This window comes from Ostrinia furnacalis, unplaced genomic scaffold (assembly GCF_004193835.3).
Source record: "Ostrinia furnacalis isolate ACB-3 unplaced genomic scaffold, ASM419383v2 OfSCF6522, whole genome shotgun sequence".
NCBI classification, from domain to species: Eukaryota; Metazoa; Arthropoda; class Insecta; order Lepidoptera; family Crambidae; genus Ostrinia; species Ostrinia furnacalis.
This window is the reverse complement of record NW_021136761.1, coordinates 152,974-174,240: the sequence shown is the minus strand read 5'-3', so window position 1 is coordinate 174,240 and position 21,267 is coordinate 152,974. Positions and strand designations below refer to the sequence as shown.

General features: G+C 36.9%; 1 protein-coding gene across 1 annotated transcript in view; it reads left to right on the top strand.

Annotated features, from left to right (window-relative positions):
• Positions 1–10,397: 10,397 nt before the first annotated feature.
• The window catches only part of AstA-R1 (allatostatin A receptor 1), a 73,299-nt gene continuing 62,429 nt past the window's right edge, over positions 10,398–21,267 (top strand). Inside the window, exon 1 of the mRNA XM_028317889.1 lies at positions 10,398–10,465. The gene's annotated coding sequence lies outside the window, so the exon portion shown is untranslated. The remainder of the gene's footprint in view (positions 10,466–21,267) is intronic.

The following is a 21,267-nucleotide window of genomic DNA, read 5'->3' as shown; positions in this document are numbered from 1 at the left end:
TTGTGGAAAGTTTTTTATCGCCGCAACTATCTCGCAGAGGATTCAATGCAATGCCGTTTGAATGGGCTGTAAAGGAGAGTTGTGTTTATGTGCTGTGAAGAACCTATTTTTGATTTGCATGGGCAAAATAAAATAAAGCGTAAGGCTTTTATGTACATACATTTCATATTTAGTGTGTTCAGTTAGGAGTCGCAGTGGTCGCCATGCCCGAAATCGGTCGAATGAATCATTATCATCATCATTTTTGTGTATGTTTAATTGTTTATTATCATGTTTGTATAATACTCATCTGTCTTTTTTTCTTGTTTCATCAAAATAAGATTCTAATCCGTCAGTGAACATCATTTGAGTAAAACGAACGAAAGAAACCTTTTAACATGAATTTAAGCACCGTCTATTCTAATTTCTGTTTGGCACAAAAATGCCTTACTGTTGTTAAGTGAATATAGTTTAAATAAAAAGGTTTTCCAGACATACCTTTATGTAAGCTATCATTTTAGATTGTACTGGTAATGATTTTTTCATACCCTATCATAGAAACTACTTAATCTACTCTATAACTGAATCTCAAAGAGAAACGGTTACGCATGCCGAAAATACAATCATATTTCCAATAGCTTCTTTAGAAAAAGTTTTAGGTCCCTTTTGGATATAAATATCATTATGTACAGAATAATTCACGTACCCAGTCAAGTTATGTAAGAAATAGTATCTCTCGAGATAATAGTTATCTCGGCAAAAACGTCTTCACTCAGATCGCGATAGATTTATAAAGATCACTTTAGGACTTGTTGCGCTCAAACCGCTACTGCGCCCTTGGGCTTGGCACATAACGTATGTAGGACCTCGTTTTCAAAGATTCAAAGATTATTTATTCACCGAGATAATGTGGTACAATAAAATATGTGGTCTTAAATTAAAAAGAGGTGCAGCTTATCTCACCATAGCTGGCATGTGAATTTGTGCATAAAAAATCATTATTATAAATTACAATTACAATTATAATTATTATATAGCTATGTCAATAATTCAATTAGTTATTCAATAATATGAATTATAATAATCTTACTTCAATAAATTAAATTAGATGTCAAATTGTTTATTGTAATTTACATGTCAAATAATCCTTAACTGAATAAAAACATTTTTCACATAACAAATTGTACAGTTTCTTATTAAACAGATTTCCATTAAGGTCTTTTATTTGGTTGGGTAATTTATTATAAATAGTAACAGCCATAATGTGCGAGTTACGACCGCATAGTCCAGTTTTGACCACTGGGTGTGCCAGTTTATTTTTGTGTCTTCCGCCAAACTTGTACACATCTTCAAATTTAGAAAACAAGTTGGGATGAGTCTTTACAAATTTACACAATTCAAAGATATATAAGCAGGGAAGAGTTAAGAGCTTGTTTTCTTTAAATATTGGTGCACATGGTGTCCATGGTGGCACATTGAAAATAGCTCGAAGACATTTTTTTTGTGTTACAAATAGGCTATTTACTGCAACGCTGTTGCCCCACAACACTAGCCCATACCTGAGGAGGGACACAACATAGCCATGGTAGGCCAGAAGAGCAGTCTTGCAATCGGTTATGTTCGTCAATTTCCATAAAGCATAAACAAATCTATTTATTTTACCATTTAATGTTTCTATATGAGGTATCCATGAGCAAGTGTGATCTAGCACTATACCGAGAAATGTTATTCTATCGGTTTGCAAAATTTCTTCATTTTTGTACTGCACTTTGAATTCTACGCTTTTAGGTTTCCTATTATAAAATTTTACATATTTGGTTTTGGAGACGTTTACCTTTAAATTATTATTAGTTAACCAATTTATACATTCACCTACCGTTCTATTTACTTCAGCTATATGCTCGTCAATTTTGTCATTACTTATTACTATGGAAACGTCATCAGCAAAGAGTGTGCATTTATACTGAGTTATATCAGGTAAGTCATTTATGTATATTAAAAATAGGAGCGGTCCCAGTACACTGCCTTGGGGAACTCCATATAAATTATCACGAAAAGTTGATTTATGACTTGTAATTTCTTTTTTTTNCTGTCCGTCTGTCCGTCTGTCCGTCTGTCCGTCTGTCACAGCCGATTTACTCGGAAACTATAAGTACTACAGTGATGAAATTTGATGGGAATATGTGTTGTATGAACCGCTACAAAATTATGACACTAAATAGTAAAAAAAAGAATTGGGGGTGGGGCCCCCCATACATGTAACTGAGGGATGAAAATTTTTTTTCGATGTACATACCCGTGTGGGGTATCAATGGAAAGGTCTTTTAAAATGATATAAAGTTTTCTAAAAAACATTTTTCTTAAAGTGAACGGTTTTTGAGATATCAGCTCTCAAAGTCGTAAAAAGTATGTCCCCCCCCCCTCTATTTTTATAACTACGGGGTATAAAATTCTAAAAAAAATAGAGGTGATGCATGCTAATTAACTCTTTCAACGATTTTTGGTTTGATCAAAGTATCTCTTATAGTTTTTTTTATTTAGAGTTGTTATTTCCGTTCACATCAACGCATTGTATTTGATAGCTGCCGACTGTGAACGCGCGTTAAGTTTATCACTTTTCATTCATATTTAAACTTCACGTTCACACCGTACCGCCAACCAATGTAGATAGGCCCACGCTTGGCATGGGCTCACTAGCGATGGACAGTAGGTACGTTGGTGTGAACGAAGCCAAGAAATGGTTAGGGCCTGCACTTGTCCACTTTAGGGGACAAAAATTCGGAAAAAATGTCCATCGAAAACTTGCCACGGTTTCACGAGTGCGTTGAAGCAATTTGCGCTGAGCAAAGATCACGTTTCTGAGCTTAAGGAGACTAATGACTAAAGTACCTACGCAGTATACGTTGCTACTCTTACGCCCGTATTCACAAACATTACTATGAGGTCTCACACTGCGCGTGGACGCACGGGGTGACTCACGAACCAATCACAGAGCTCTATTCAACGCTGTGCGTTCGATATTCTGCTTCACTTAAGCAAGCATCGTTTGTGAATACGGATGCTTAGTTACGTCAGTACTATTTTTTTGAGAACTCTCCCGTTCTTCTATTTAGACCGGTTCCTGTGTCTGGATGTCAGGATGTCTGGATGTTTGTTACTCTTTCACGCAAAAACTACTGAAGGGATTTTGATGAAATTTTACAGTATTATTGTTCATAACCCAGAATAACATATAGGCTATAATTTATGACGATCTGTGACAAACTAAATTTCACGCGGGTGAAGCCGCGGGCAAAAGCTAGTTTTTAATAAAGATCTTTAGTCTGCGCAAGCCTTTAGTCTGAGCTCGTACAATGTCATTTACGTGATAGTCCCTAAAGGAGCAAATTACATAGAAATGAAACTTTTATCTTTCCATTTTATTATCACGCTAAGTGATTGCTTCAGGAAACTTTGAAATCAATTCTCAAACGCTTACAGTGTGTCTACACGATGTTGATAGGCTATGGGGGCTATGGGGAGTTTCCCATTAGCCTGACATGAAGGCTAAATGTAAGTAAGACATGTCAGCGTTACCCCATAATAATGGAGACACGGGGCTTTAAATAGAATTTTCATTAATGAAGGGATTGGCTGACGGTGACGTTGTTTTTGCTTTTCAGAAAAAAACCTTGCATAGAATTGTTCCATGAAAAATCACTCTATAGAAGACAACAGTTCAAAATATATGGCTGGTTTTAGTGTCACGCGGACTGTCAGTGCGGATCGCTCCGTACAGCCGATTTGTATGAACTGCTAGGGAGCGGAGCGGTTCCTCCGGACCGCATTAATCTAAAACGCTCCCTAGAAGTTCATACAGATTGGCCGTGCGGAGCGGGTCCGCACCGGACTGTCCGCGTGACACTAAAACCAGCCTATGAGTTTTCTTTGGGTTTTATTTTATTCTCAGAAATATCTGGCACTCTTGACCGACTCTGGCTATCTTATAGCATTACATTATAGCTGTTGTTTTGGTTCTCAATGCTCGTACAGATTGATTTCTAAATCTGTTTGTTGCTTATGTGTGCCATTAAATTCATTAAACCAAATTCAGATAATTTAACTGTTTAGTAGCATGCAGATCTTTTTAAAAGTAGGAAACCCAATTACCAATCAGTTATCTATTCTATCTATATCGTTCTAGCGTAACCAGCACTGACGTAGCGTGATAAAGAACTATAACTAACTTAACTGTTTTGAAATTTGAATAATGTACAGTTTTCAGATCGGAAATACGTAAATATGGCCCGAGCAAGGTTCAGAATTTGAATAATTGGATGTACTAACGACAGAACATCAGTTTTCGTTGCAAAATAGCCCCTGTTATAACTGTATAAGAACCTACGGTGTTAGCTCGATTGGCTTTCATCTGTAGTTCTGTACATAGTCGTGTTTCGTAATACCAGGAACTTTTATAACCAATAGACCTTAGTCAGGTTATACATTATAAAGTTGACTAGTTGAAGTAAGACTGACATAGCCCGCAGAATCTCTAAAATCAAGTGGCAGTGGGCGGGGCACATAGCTCGTATAGCTGATGGCCGCTAAGGCAGGAAAGTTCTTGAGTAGCGACCACGAGCCGGAAGACGTAGCGTGGGCAGGCCTCCCACTAGGTGGACCGACGATCTGGTGAAGGTCGCGGGAGGTGCCTGGATGCGAGCGGCGCAGGACCGATCTTTGTGGAAATCCTTGGGGGAGGCCATTGTCCATCAGTGGACGTTTATCGGCTGAAACGAACGAAAGAACGAACATAAAGTGTGCACTCGTCCTTATATGGAAATAGATAAAGGGAGTTGTTGGCACACTAATGTGTAACTAGCGTTTTATTGGCCATTAAGAGGGACGGAGCGGCCCAATATGAAAATAATGGTACAACATGACAAAACGGCCAGCTCTTGTAAGGGCGAGAATGTAACGAGTAGAAAATATTTGTATGTTATAGTTACAAAGACATTGTCTTTAGGATTATGTGTATAATTATTTGCTTTATTTTCTGGTAAGATGGATGGATATTCGAACGATTCAATTTCGGTATAATAATCCTACGCTAATTTTTGAAAACGTCAGTAGGTACCTATTATGCACGTAACGTAAAGAAACAACGTCAAACAGTAGGGTGTATTTGTTACGTCAAATGTCAGCGACACTTCAGATTTATATGCTTTGTTACATCATAATGAGGGTTTTCGCGAATGAAAGATCCGCTAGATGGCGGGACGTGGATGTGGGGTCTGACTGCTTCGTAATTGGTGGATTTTGACATATCTGTCAATGTCATGTCAAAAATAACCAATCATGCAGCATTTGGACTTCGCGTCTACGTATTGCCATCTGGCGGATTTTTCATTCGCGAAAACCCTCATTATATCAAAATCACTTCTCTCGTGCTGCTGTCATACCTAAGGCTTCGGCCAAACTAACGCGATCACACCGCGATCAGCCGGTGTGCAGCGATGGCGACCAGACCTAAATGCATTGATCGCCATCGCTGCACGCCGGTTGATCGAGTGTGATCGCGTTGGTTTGTCCGAACCTTAAGGTAGGTACTGACTGAGTAAAGTGCTAGACGTATAAAACTAAAACTTAAGCGTCAATCAAATTGACAATTTAAGAAGAACGTTGTCAACTTTATAACTCGGTAAGTTTTAAAGACAAATTCAGCGCGAGCATTTTAAGTTGCCATCTGTCAACGGTACTCCGTCTTACTGAACAAGTACTCAACTTGCTCCGAAGTTTAAAGTTATTTGGCGTTTTATCTGGAGCTGAAGGGCAGCAGCTGTCTCAGACGTTGTTATTAGATAATACTAAAACACTTTGGAGTTTGGCTACATCGAGCACTTGGGTGGAGATAAAAGTTGCTCTTCTACTAGAGATAGCAAGTGTGAGAGGAGACGAATGTGTGTAGGAAAGCGGTATTTTTAACCTTTATAGGTTGTTATTTTTCTATCATTACATTTTTTGGAATTAAGTTCTTTATTAATTAAGTTTTTATTACACGTTCCAAATACAGCTTACTTGTCCAACAAATTAGAAAACATATCAGCTGGTCTTAAAAAAAAGTTGCAGAAGAAACTCAGTCCCATTTGCCATAAATTGATCAGAAGAAAATCAATATACAAGACAAAAATCTTGCCCTCTTAAAATGTTTAAACTCATCCAAATGTATTAATGTAATACATATCGGCATTCTTTCGCAAAAAGATCTCGCTAGCAAAAACCAAAAGCAATGGAAAACCCATATGGCGAGGTTGTATGAAATAAGGTAGCGATCTGCTCTAGGGCAAAAAAATTATTGGCGCCATAAAGTGCTCTCTTCCACGAAATCATAATTCAGGTTAGCGAGGATTTATTTTTTACAACAAAACTACAGACTACAGATTGCTTCTTGACAGAAATGCAGCCTGAATTTATGAAACATTGTTACGACTGTCATTATATTACATTGTATTCAGAATTATAGTATTCTACAAGAGCAGGACTAACCTATTTCAAGACTAGTTCTGAAACTAGATATAATACGAAACTAGGAGCTTTGTAAATAAGTAGCAAATCTTGGATTGCTGCTGGGCTATGAAATTAGTGCTTTGTCAAAACATAATATTATGCCTCTATGGTTGATTAAAGGGTACAAAAGACGTTATTAAATATTTTAATTAAAAAGTAAATTATGACAATTTTACAACATCCAACCGCTCTTTCGTTCATTTCAGCGAATATTGAAGTTAAATGTTTTTTTAACTAACAGATCGTATCAAGAATTGAACTTACTTCAAGTAGTTTTTCTCTTCTGTCATCATCATCATCTCATAGGACGTCCACTGCTAAACATAGGCCTCCCTCAATGCTTTTCATGCTGCCCGGTTGGTAGCGGCCTGTGTCCAGCACCTTTCTGCTACCTTTATGCTGTCGTCGACGGTTCCTATTCTGTACACACTTAAAATAAATCAAAAGTTACTTTTGCAACAATTCAGATTCAGCGAATAGTTTTTCCATTCGATAAAAATACACTTGTAAAAGTATTTATTGAACTGTGTTGTGTAAACTGAAATATCAACTTAAAGTTTTTAAAATAAGCTCAATATAAAGCGCATATAGTTTATTTTGTAACATCTTTATAAATTGAAGTTTCAACAAGTGCTCGACTTAGATACAAGTTGTGAAGTTGTTTGGACGTCTTTGCAAAGGATACGAAATAGTTTTACACAATTGGTTTAAGTACTTCAGAAAGACGTTAGGCTGAGTTGCACCACCTAACTTTGACCGTAACTATAACGTTAACCGGTGCTTTTTGTATGGAGATTGAGAAATTTTTGACGTTTGTCAAAGTTAAAGTAAGATGGTGCAACCCAGCCTTAATGAGTAGGTTACAAACCTCGCTGCTTTGGGAGAAGTGGAGTGGTCATCCTACGTAATTGTCCCTGAATTCTTGTAACCGAATTCCTTCAAGTTTTTGCGTGAATAAAGGTTTTCTGGGACAATTCGCTTCATCATGATCGCGTCTGAACTATTCGAATGAGATTATTCTATTAAAAGCCAACCCATTCAATATAATTTTATAAAAAACCTTTTTCTGTAGAATAAAGCTAACATTGACAATAACATTTCACCAGAAAGCTATGCATATTTGAAAACCACCACTTCAGTGTGTTTCATCTAGATAGATTATGCGCTTAACCCTTCCTTGGATCAGGAAATATCTAACTACATATTTTAAAATCGGCCCTTTTGTTCGTAGAATCTTTAACTTTTCGATGAAGAAGACGTCAATATTTTCTTTAAACCATACAAAATGGGAACAAGGTAGTCATTAGCCGCCCAAGCAAACGTCATGCAAATTCCATCAATCATGGCTTGATTGATGGTTGATTCATCGTCCAATATTGATCCACGATTGATGTTTGCATGAAGCTATTTCAGTAGCGTTTCATTGTAGCTCATAATTATCTTCACACAAAATGATTTCTATGTCTATTAATTTGCCTTGTTTGCAAGGTTCTGAGATTCGACTCCGAATAGGGACACTTTCTTATTATGTTCGTTCTTTCGTTCGTTTCAGCCGAATGACGTGACAAAGGACAAAGGCCAAAGGATTTCCACTAAGACCGGTCCTGCGGTCCTTATTATGTAATTATTTGTTTATTTCGGTAACCAAACCAAAGAAACTGTGGATTGGACTGTGTCGCCTGTGGTATTTCCTTACCGATACGACCTACAAACTTTCAAGAAGAGAGTGTACTCATACCTCAAAGGCTGCTAACGCACCTCTAACTCCTCCGGGGCTGAGGATGTCTGTGGGCGGCGGTAATCACTTACTATCAGGTGATCCGTCGTCCTGTCCCATAAAATAATCTTTTTTTTATGCATAACAAGGCAGTTAAGTATTTGACCACAATCGCACCTGATCTCCCACGCATGTATAAAGAGGAATATTAATAAATAGTAGAAAAACAATTTATATTCAGCAGAATTACATAACCATAAATTTTCTAGGTAACGAAATCACGGCTTACGTTTTTGCCAATTATCCAGCAGAGTGTATAATGAGTACCAAGTAGGTATCTTTGTGGCACGTTAATGAATCAAATACAAATAGACTCGTGTAACGTTTATTCGAATCTAAATGTGGAATTTTCCTAATAAGCTCCAATTTCGCTAAATAATTGAACTGGAAAATCAAACCAATTTCGTTTAAGCCCCAATAAACTCATTGTATACTTTTCAAATTTGGATACACCGTTTTAAATAACAAATTGATTTGGGTATCTAATAACATGTTGTTTTTGTTATCAGTTTGATAGTCGATCGCGTCAAAATGGAAATATTTGTATAAGATAATTTGTATTTCTACTTAGAGGGCCTACAAATACGAACAGTGTTTTAGTAATGTGACATGTGGAGTGGGTTGGAACGGTTGATTGTTTATGAGTCTAATGTCCGTTTTCACCATCAATCCCTAATTTTTAAGTGACCCCTATGATGACACATAATTTATGAATTTTGTTTACATAGGGGTCACTTAAAAATTAGGGATTGATGGTGAAAACGGGCATAAGGCTCAGCTGTACCACCTTATTTTAACCGTGGCAATAACAATAACCGGTGATTTTTGTATGGAGTTTGACAGATTTTTTACTTTTGTCAAAGTTAAAGTAAGATGGTGCAACTCAGCCTTAATTATTACATTTGGTGACTCGATCTGGCATGTCTAGAGTCGAGAGAATAATTAATTCCTGAGAAAAAATTCCAAGTTTTAGGGATTTATCGGTAGCTTTTTCAGTATGTCATTGTTTGTTTAAGTGACAATATTGGGGAATTTTATCGGTAGGTAATATTACTGAAATAACCAATGTTCCTAATATAACACAAACCAATAAATCAACAGAAGTCACTATCGATTAAACTGCATAAAGATGTGCAAATATCTGAATCATTTGCATCCTACTCGTAATTTACTCCGAGTTTGTCAAGTCTCCAGCTGAATTTTAATAGAATTCATATTTAAATAGAAGTCCATTCAATTATGGGGACCGGCGCTCCTTCCGAGTCTATTCAATACTGCGAGCTCGATATGAAATTGAAAATAAGTGCTAGAATACTTCCAGGTTTCCTGAATAGACCTCTTATATAAATCAGATCGAGCTGAAGTAAAAGTCGAGTTTTAAAGGCGACACTTTTTACAAATACACAAATGTGTCTTGTTCGGAATTCATGGACATAAAATGGAGTACGGTCAAAATCAAATATCAAAATGCTATAACAGAATTCATTCAAAAATTGGCTACAAAAAATACAGAAATTGGGAAAAATTACCCCCAATATTTAGGTAGAGCTATCAAATATGAGTATTTCGCGGATTTGCCACTTTGAAATATGAATAAATGTGCAAACATTCTGGGAATATATTCCATTTTACATTTGATTTCCAATAGGTTTATACAATATTGGCACTGCGAATTGTGCAAACAGTGTCAAATATAACGCCGCATGTTATGAAACCGGTATTACATATAATATGAGTATTTTCATTTGAATTTATGCAGATTAAACAAATACTACGGAATAATGTTTATGAACATAACAGGGAAAACTTGGTATTATATTATTTTCTATACTCGGATCAAATACATACTGGGAAAACTAATTATACTGCAGTAGCGGGTCGTATAGTTTTTATTTAGTGTAGTCGGAAAAAGCAGAAAATCTATTTTTGGAAGGAAAGTACCAAAACATGGAAATGAGGTTTTTATGCAGTCGCTACTGAGTGCACCTAAGCTAAATCTAAACTCATGGTTAGTGAAAGCAGAAGGATTTTTGTTTTCTTTTTACTTATCAAATGTCAAAAATTATGCAAACTTATGTCGTTTATTAATTTGTTACAGATATAACTGGACTGACATTGCAAATATGTTATCTACAATATAACAATCAACATCACAACAAAAGCTAGGTAAGAAGATAATCATTATTTAATAGCCAAATTACTTAAAGGCAACTCGTTTTTTAGGTTATATGACTGTGTTGACTCTCCTTTGTAAACTGCTAGATTAAAATATTTGACAGTCACCAATGGCATTCGTTCGTTCGTTCGTTTCAGCCGAAAGACGTCCACTGCTTGGCAAAGGCCTCCCCCAAGGATTTCCACAAAGACCGGTCCTGCTCCGCTCGCATCCAGGCACCTCCCGCGACCTTCACCAGATCGTCGGTCCACCTAGTGGGAGGCCTGCTCAAAACTTTTACCAATGGCATTACGGAGATATTATTCTAATGCACTATGTTTTTCAAAGTTCTTCAATATCTGAGATTTGCCCTTATGTTGTACTTTTCAACAATTTGTAATAGTCTATAGAAGTTATTAAAATTACCACAGTATAATAATAACGGCCCTACTTGAGTTATATGACTGGTATCATATCTTATAGCACCCAAGAGCATAAAGATGGCGCTTACATAGCCAAATACATAATGTCTGCGATTCCACGCCGCTATAACAGTAAAATATTATGCTGATTTTATAAGCCACGATCATAGCACAAGTATGTCAGCTAACCCAAATCTGTACAGGTGTTTAAAACTACGCGACATTCAAAATAAAGTTTTGTTCGTCGGTTTGTTTTGTTGTTATGGAAAATTGAAGAAGCTCATAACTGATTAGCTTAACTAGATAGGTATACTTTTTTACATACCTAAAAGTTTAGTTAGAGGATTTTGGACAAGGACATATTGTAGCGTAAATTAAGTCGTGCTTGTAACTATCTCGTAGTTCTCAATCTAATTTTATTACGTATTATTATAAGTAATAAATAAATAATAAAATCAAAAAAATCAAAATCAAAATCAAAATCAAAATCAAAATCAAAATCAAAATCAAAATCAAAAATAGTTATTCAGTTTAGACCACAAGTGGCACTTATGATAAATCTTTGGACAATAATAATAATAATAAATCTTTGGACAATTTTACACAGCGCCAGCTAGCCCCAAAGTAAGCAACTTGATAGATCGCCCGGAGTCCTGCCAGCAGGACTTAAAGTACTTCCGGTAGGACGCAAAATTAAAAGATCACAGTTTCGTAAGTATACATTGTACAAATTTCAAATTTACACGAAAAAATAGAGTGTTTCTCTCTCTTTCACCCAATAGTGCCCAAGATCGAAAAACGCGACTAACCGTTAGTCGGAGCCCGATGGCGCACGAGTATACACGGGGGCAGCGCGTTCGCGCTCGCGCGACACATTTTGACGCGCCGGGCGTGGAGTCGGCAACATTTTGGCGATAATATTATAATGAATGTGAAGTATTCCAGCCTAATCAAACATTTATAATTTATTTCTTGTTTTTGTTTTTAATTTGTAGTGTATTTGTAAGTGATAGGTGTAATTTCTAATACAAAGTGACGTACCAAAGTAATTAATTTAAAGTTCCTTATTATAGTTCCTATTAGTTAAGTTGAAAGAAGATAAACAAGTTTATAATATATTAAGAAAAGTAAAATACTGGTTAAACAAAATGATTCTACGACATGACTTTTTATTTAATAAACACTAACCAAGTGTTTACTACTTCTGGTCAGGATGAGTTCAAATTTGAAGGTCACCGTACTGCTGGAAGGACCAGCAAGCAAACACGTACAAATTGCGTACTGCGGGCAGGACTTGCGATAATCTTCTGGCAGGACGTTTAGAACAAAAGACCAGTCCTTCCAGAAGAGCTTCCAGCAGGACAAAGCACCGGGCGATCTATCATTAATGCTTGTGTTATGGGTGCTAGCTTAACGGATATACTACTTATATACTTTTTTTTTTAATACATACATATTATACATAGTCACACCCAGACCCGTCACAGAAATTAAAATTCATCATTTCAATTTCTGCCCGGCCGGGAATCGAACCCGGGACCTCTCGGCATAATAATAATAATAATAATAATAANACTATAGTCTTAATAGTCTTGTCTACAACCGGAATAATACCTAAGCAATTACACCAATCTCTGGATACACTCAATCTCTCAAAACACACTTACATACAATTGCAAAAAGCTGTCATACTCAACACATGTAGGATAGTTAGGAAGTTTTTACATGTTGAAGAAATTACCCAAATCCGCCCACCACCAGTACAAAGAAGAACTGTTCCTGAAACTGGAAATATCAACACGGACCCATAATAATTTTACACTATTGAAATTATTAGCTTTAACCAGATATCACTTGGCTTTGGCCCGTGCTATCCGGAACACCAGCTTAAAAGCTGAGATAAAAATATTTAAGAGAAATAATAATAATAATAATAANTGAGACAACTTTTAGGGTGTCAATATACAAGTATTTACAGACTTACAGCTGGGTATCTCTAATTCCGAGATTCTTACCTAATTTAAGCTTAAATGACTGGACTATCTATTTCTGTGATCGCTGCTCTTGTGAATAGCTAGACACATTATAGTAAAGAAAGACACCCAGCACTACATACACAGTACAGTACACACAGATATTACTTCTTGTTTTACCTAAGGTATCCCTTTTTCCCATTATATGGGGTCGGCTCTCCTTATTGTTCTGAGGCGCCAGGAGTAGGGTTCGAAATTATCAAGATAATTATTGGATAATTATCNTGATATTTTCCGAGACCCCCCCTCTCCCCCACGTGAGATTTAGTGAGGTTTTCGTTGACCCCCTCCCCCCCCTAAAAGTCTCACGTAATTTATGGACGCCCCCTTACATGTTCCCATCAGGAGAAAATCGACTAAATCAACATTGAGCAAACATTCTAGACATGCGGGAGCATGTTAAGCCTAGTTCCAGGAAGGGGACTGCACCGTGCGTATATTTAGGCGAACCAATTGGAGCCACTTTTGACTCCTCATCACTCAAAAACTACTGTGCATTAACACTTCAAATTTGGCTCATGTGTTGAGACTTGTAAGATAAACATTAGCTTCAAATTTCATAAATATACCTCAAACGGTTATTTAGGTATTGACGTTCAAAAATCTACATTTTGAACACTAAAATTTATCTATCACCTGTGAAATGTTAAAATTTACTGGTTTTTTATTTGTTCCTTTGTATTTACACAACTACCTATCTGGATGCCAAATTTGAACCTTCAAGGTCATCTGGAAGTGGTTAGAATTCGCTCTATAGGTCAGACATGTAGATTTTTGGACGTCAATACCTAAAGAACCGTTTGAGGTAGATTTATGAAATTTTAAGCTAATGTTTATCTTGCAAGTCTTAACAGATGAGCCAAATATGAAGTGTTAATGCACAGTAGTTTTTGAGTGATAAGGAGTCAAAAGTGGCTCCAATTGGTTTGTCTAAATATACGCACGGTGCAGTCCCCTTCCTGGAACTAGGCTTAACATGCTCCCGCATCTCTAGAATGATTGCTCAATGTTGATTTAGTCGATTTTCTCCTGATGGGAACATGTAAGACAAAAATAAAATTTCCAATAATACAGACCTTCTAGAGCAGATGCCGCGAAAACTATACAATTTATAGAAAAACTTGACTATTTCACCTGTAGCAAATTGAATATGCATTTTTTGGTTCATAGTAGTCATGTCACTAGGACGCATAGTTTTCGAGGATTAAGCAAAAAACCGAAAAGTGGCACCTTTAAACCCCCCTCACCCCGCCGGCTCAAGGGCTAAGGGCGGGGACTTTTGCTATGTTCACCTCCTAATTAGTCTAAATAAAGTCCTGAAGTCAGAAATTGTGTTCTACAGTTTTCCATCTATAATGCTTTATTGACTGGACTATTAGTTTTTGAAGCTATTATTAAAACACGGAGATAGCTTCAAACAGACTGGCATTTATTTGAAATAGAACCAGTTATGTCAACATGTTTCCACAACCTAACNATTTAAAATTAAGAACCAAAGTTAATAAAGAGAATAATAATAATAAATACTCTTTATTGCACACCACATTGTAAAAAGAAACAGAAAGAAAAGGAACACATAAGGTACAATTAGGCGGTCTTATCGCTATGAAGCGATCTCTTCCAGACAACCTATAGAGAGGACAGTTACATAAAACAGATGAAGGGGAAGGCGGTGTCGACACTAATGAAATAAATAATAATAAACAAAAGCGTAAAATTTAACCCAAAATAATACATACAAATAACATAAAATATATTAATATATACATACATATACATATAACATATAATATATACATACACATACAATTCTTGATACGAACCAAAGATAGAACTAGATAGCCAACAGAAAATAGATAGGAATTTTAAGAAGCTAAAAGGAATAGAGATGTAGGGAAATTAAGGTAGCAACGTGATTAAGTGAGACTTGAGTCTTTTCTTAAAAATAGTCCGCATAAAAGCATAGTAGTCCGTTCTGAACCACTACACCAAACGGCCGACAAGTATAGATAAATAAAGAGTGCACTTTTCGGCCCCAACGGCCATAGTCTCTCCGAGCTACGAGTATGTGCCCCGCCCATTGATTTTAGCAATTCTGCGAGCTATGTCTGCGAATTATGCGAAGTATTTGTCCAGAGGTGCACGTCATTTGACTGAAACGAACGAATGAAAGAGGGCACAGTTACACTTTTCAGTGTGATATAGGAAAAAAACTGTCAATGAAAATAGTTACACAAATAAAATATAAAGATATAAATACTCTTAAAATGTGTTTACTGTTTTCCACGAACTGTGATGAAAAACGTCGCGGAAAATATGACGTTCAAGAAACGAGGGACGAATTTAAATGGTATTTTTTCTCTGTAATTTAATACAGATGCTGACATCATCCGCCAAATGTAATCTTTGCGATGAAACGCTTATGCCATGATCTGATGAATTATTACAATTATAATGAATACAGTGGGCATAAAATAGGAAGACACGGGTCTTAACGCGACGTTTATTAATGAGTTACATTATGAACTCATGGCTTGACGTTTCGGCTGCGATGCTGTAGCCGTGGTCACAAGCAGACTGGCGGCTCGCGGCGTCGTTTAGTTGAAATGTCACAAGCAAAACCTTATATTATACAGTGGGAACATTCATACGAATACTCGTAGGTACAATCTTAGAAGAAACCTTCTACTAATTGTCTGAAACCAACTGGTTCATGTCAACATTTATCGTTCGTTCGTTTCAGCCGAATTACGTCCACTGCTGGACTAAGGCCTCCTCCAAGGTTTTCCACAATGAACGCGCTGCCCGCATCCAGGCTCTTCCCGCGACCTTCACCAGATCGTCGGTCCACCTAGTAGGAAGCCTGCCCACAATGCCCACGCTACGTCTTCCATGTGGTGCTATAAAAAAATACAAGCTACTGTTCTTGGAAAAAAACCTTATTTTTGCAATATTCGAAATCATAATTATAAATTGGCACTTATTTGTAGATTGAATTGAATATTGTGTGTGAATTTGGTTTCCAACGCTTGAGAAATGTATAGGTATTTATTAAATGTAAAAATAATATTTTTGATTTGGGCAGTGTAAACATGTTTTTGTTATGAATCATGCTACAGTGCTTCGTCTTAAAGGTGATATTATTGATAGTTTCCAGCTCTCCACCTAAATAAGTTGTTATTTTGAACAGAGTTATTTCAAATAGTGTTCTGTGTACCTACCATGAGTTTACGTTAGGTGTGCTCGCTAGCGAGTACGTCAAAAATCTCTATGAAGATTTTGTTTCTTGAAAGTAGCCGCTAGGGGCGCTGCACAATATGTCATACAATTAAATGACATTTTTTTACGCAGTCGCTAGCGAGCACACCTAACGTAAACTCATGGTAAGCACACTGAAAAGTATCAATAGAAAACTGGGTGACAAAAGTCTTCCCCCTTTTTCCACATTTTTCATTAGTTACATCAAGTCATTGGGGGAGGCCTATGTTCAGAAGTGGACGTCCTGTGGCTGAAATGATGATGATGATGATGATGAAAGCCTTTTTAAACATTACTAAAATAGATAAATAACCCATGGTACCTACCCATAACTATGTAGTCCAGAACAAACATTAACTAAACTCTACTTACCCTGTGTTGTACCATCTTAGTTTAACTAAGTCAAGAGAAACGTCAAGTCTGCCAAACTTCATACAAAAACACCGGTTAAAGCTATAGTTAAGGTTAAAGTAAGGATGATGCAACTAGGCCTTTAGTCTCCATGACTCAATTAATTATTTTCAACAAGGACCTAAGTACTTGCATGTAATAACAAACCTATTACCTACTAAATTTTCATTCATAAATCATTCTATTTATATAAACATCTTGTAAATAACAAGTAAAACTGTTGCGTAGTAAATCGCAATACCTTATCGTTATCTGGCGATGGCTAAAACCACCATTTTTGATATTCAATATTGACGTGGAAGCGTTGCAAGGGGTCCATTAAAAGGCAATTATACCATTAATCAATTGTCCCCAATCTAGTAACCTCTATGTGACTGGACACTTTTCGAAAATAACCTTTATGAACATAAAAATGGAGTTCTTTTTCCTCCTGTTCCCCATCTGGTGGACTTGGTAGGAAAATTTTACAATGTAACCGTTTAGGACACTTCATTACAATATTTTTACTAAACATCTTTTACAGGTAGTTTCCTCACAAATCGAAGTCATTGTGTCAAAATAAGTAATAAAAATGATTCATCTAATGGACTTAAATCTGGAAACTTTCTTAAGTTTTAAACTTACCCGAAAGTTTTAAAATAGTGTAAAGATTTCTTGCAGTCTAACCCAACTCTATATGAAATTGTATTTTTCTTCTATACCAGTTCAAGGAAAAACGTAGCAGCCTCAATTAGAAACACCTAAATACCCGTGAAACGAAACTCCCATTTGCTCGTTTAATTGATGTCACACAGTAAATTCTTAGCGCCCTGAGAATTCCGCCAAACATATAAGTTACATCAAGTGGAAACTTAAAAACGACCCTACCTACCCACACATTTCAATCCACCAATTACAACTTTCTGTCTTCAGACATAAGGCAAAGAATCCCGAAACCGCACATGAAATTCGAGTAGAAAAATCGTATGAGAAAATATTCCCTTTGAGGATTCTTTCGCCTTTTATTTATTGTGCCGAGAAAATATTTTTAAAGTATATTAAGTGGAAGATTCACGGGCCATTTGCTTCGAATATTTGTCTGGTCGAGGACGAATTTGATAACAGAAATTGTGTTTTGATATCTGTCCAGTAGACAATTGATATGGACTGTGAAAATATGGGATCGGACTCCGACGGACAATTGTGAGGCTTTTCATGGGCTGTCAAAACGCTGAGTGAGGTAGCAGGGAAGCGCTGGACACAGGCCGCTACCAATCGATCAACGTGGAAAGCATTTAGGGGAGGCCTATGTTCAGCAGTGGACGTCCTATGGCTGAAATGATTGGAATGTAAACATTGAGGTTGTGGTATAACATAAGATTTTAAACTTTCGTTCCATTTCGACTTAAATAGAAAGAGACGGGTCTTAACGCGACATTTATTAATGAGTTACATTAGGTACCCACGGCTTGGCGTTTCAGCTGCTATGCTTTATGTCCGTGTCTTTTTATTTAAGTTGAGATTGTGGTGTCAGAAGACGATGGGTAATTTAAATTATTTTATCATGTGGTTAAGATGGAGGAGTAAGAGTCTTACTTAATGTGCTCATTATGAAAGCAGGAAATAAATCATGTTTATTTTTAAGATAATTAATTTGAAATAAAGGAAAATTCAACAAGATTTCAGCTACCTAACACTGTGTCTTAACTGAGAATCGAACACACAACTACTTCGTCCATTGCTCACGCTGACGTTGAATTGATCGTCCGTCTTTCCAACCATTAATCATCAGCCTATCCATCAGTTTCAATGAATTAAAATACTAAGTTAGGATTCTTTCTCTCAGATCTTTTTGATTGACAGTTCAAATCAATGTAATTACCTTCTCATTAAATAATAATAAGTATTGTAAGTGTATTGTCGATGATACTGAATAAACATTTTTTCTTTCTTTCTTTCTTTCTTTCAAATCTATACTTTTTTGTAAACTTTTCCCAACTCCTCTAATTTAAATCTCAGTGCATCAGACTTCACATTTTTGTTGCAATATCACTCTTATTACAACCACATAAGATGCCACAGTGTCAAGCTTGATGTGCCGTCACCTTTCAAGCGTCTGCTGAATGTATTTCATATCTCTTGACACTTCCAAATAAACACCTCTACTTCGAAGGCGGATTTGTTTGACATTTACAGATTGCTCATGGAATAGCATGTTCATTCCAGGTACTGGTGTAGATCGTGTCATCCACGAAGACGCGCCCCACCAATTATTTTCGTTCGAGAGAAGCGCGGGAAGCGGGGAGTTTGATCCGAGCAATCCGAGCGTTATTATTGTAGTGTGCGTGTGCACTCATTGATAATTTAGCTTGTACCGATAACACTCAAACATTCGCGGAAGGATGGTGGGGCGCGTCTTCGTGGATGACACGATCATTTTGTCGTTGTCTCTATAGTCGTTTCTGTCATTACTTCAGCATCTATCTAAGGGCCGGCCAATAAAGATTCAAAGTATTTTTTTGTATAGTCGACACCATAATATTATAGTCGGTAACATATTATATTCGACATCACATCAGTATACACTTTAAATCACCTCTTTACAGGGTCTCGTTCACCATCTCTGAGTAAAGTGTCAAGTTGGCTACTCGTTGCTTAAAGTCACTTACCCACATATTTTTTCGTAAGGGAACCCCTCATACGTGAACTGATTCATACGTCAACTGATTCACAACATTAACGCCCGTATTCACAAACGAAGCTTGCTTAAGCAAGCAGAATATCGAACGCACAGCGTTGAATAGAGCTTTGTGATTGGTTCGCGTGTCACCTTGTCAATTGTCAATCACCACGCGCACTGTGAGACCTCATAGTAATGTTTGTGAATACGTAACTTTATTCACGAGCGCTACAAACTTAGGCAAGTGAAACTATAGAAAACTAAACGTTCATGGGGTTTGGTCATAACAGGATCACAAATTAACTTCGTTTGACGTATGTCAACGCGAATATGACTGGATTTACGTTAATTTATTCGGTGTCGTGTGAAGGTGAAGTGGAAATTTTAAACAACATGAGTGAGCGATGAGCATTCACCTGAGTGACGTGTTTAGTAACAGTTTGCCGTTCATGACTAATAGCTATGGTGAATAAATAAATACATTTAATATACAGTGTGAGTCACGTTAAAGTGTACATATGAAAATAGATGAAACTAGACCTATTTTTATCGACAAAAAAGAGGTCAAAAAATTTTTGGGATTTTTTTTTAATTTTTTATAGATTTTTTTTCCTTCCAATTACTTATTGTAAAGAAAACGTAATAACTTTTAAACTAAGCGGTATATCCTGATAAAATAAAAACAGTAATAATGCTAAATAACAGGCAATACTGAAAAAATACATAAAATACCCAGAAAATGCCAACAAATAATAAAAAATGAGACTTTTTGAAAAAAATCTGCTTAAAAATTCGTATTTTTTTGGTTATTTGATAAAGTTTTCAAAAAAATGCCCCTATAATAGGTGGTTTTTATTACTTTGTATTATTCTCTATCGTATTATCTATGTAAAACCAAAAATCGCATGTCTCTATCCCTATCACAACGTTTGCAATGATCGTTTGAACTAAGCCTCTCCAGGCGCGCCATTCAACGCTTCGTTAACAACGAAACTGAAAATGGCTCTAGATTTGTTATTTTGATAAAGACAAGCTAGATTTCAAATAAAAACAAAAGATTTCGAAGTAAAATANATTTGACCAGTGTGTGTTGCCAGTGATGGTGTATGGCTCTGAGACGTGGTCGCTTACTATGGGCCTCATAAGAAGGCTCAAGGTCACCCAAAGAGCGATGGAGCGTGCTATGCTCGGAGTTTCCCTGCGTGATCGAATCAGAAATGAGGAGATCCGTAGGAGAACCAGAGTGACTGACATAGCCCGCAGAATCGCTAAAATCAAGTGGCAGTGGGCGGGGCACATAGCTCGAAGAGCTGATGGCCGCTGGGGCAGGAAAGTTCTTGAGTGGCGACCACGAGCTGGAAGACGTAGCGTGGGCAGGCCTCCCACTAGGTGGACCGACGATCTGGTGAAGGTCGCGGGAAGTACCTGGATGCAAGCGGCGAAGGACCGGTCTTTGTGGAAATCCTTGGGGGAGGCCTTTGTCCAGCAGTGGACGTCTTTCGGCTGAAACGAACGAACGAACGAACGAACATAATGTAGATTATAGTCTACAACAAAAACAACATTTCTGTGACATACTGAATTTTATGCGAATGAAGTCGTGAGCAAAAGCTAGTTTACAATAGGTATACCACAGCCTAGTATACCTTCATGGCTTAACCTTTTAAGCTCTTGACAGTTAAAGTGCCATCGGTGTAGGCCTGCAGTTTCTCTATGAGCTTGTCATTCGCAAACCACACAAGGAATATTAAAGGCTAAGTTGACAGGTTAATTCAGCGCAAACTGCTGGAAGTGGAGGGTTGAAGGGTGACCAACATCATCGATATTTGCAAGGCTTTCCGATTTTAGACAAAAAGCAAGTAAAGTTTGCTAAAAGTAATTCGTAGCAAAGTAACAAGTTTGTGTATGAGTAATAAAGTAATGTGTAATTAACTTCAGTGACGTTACAATACCTAAAAGATAATTAACAGATCGATTGTTGTCGAAACGAGAAAAATATGATAATTTATTAAGGGGCATTTTGTCTTACA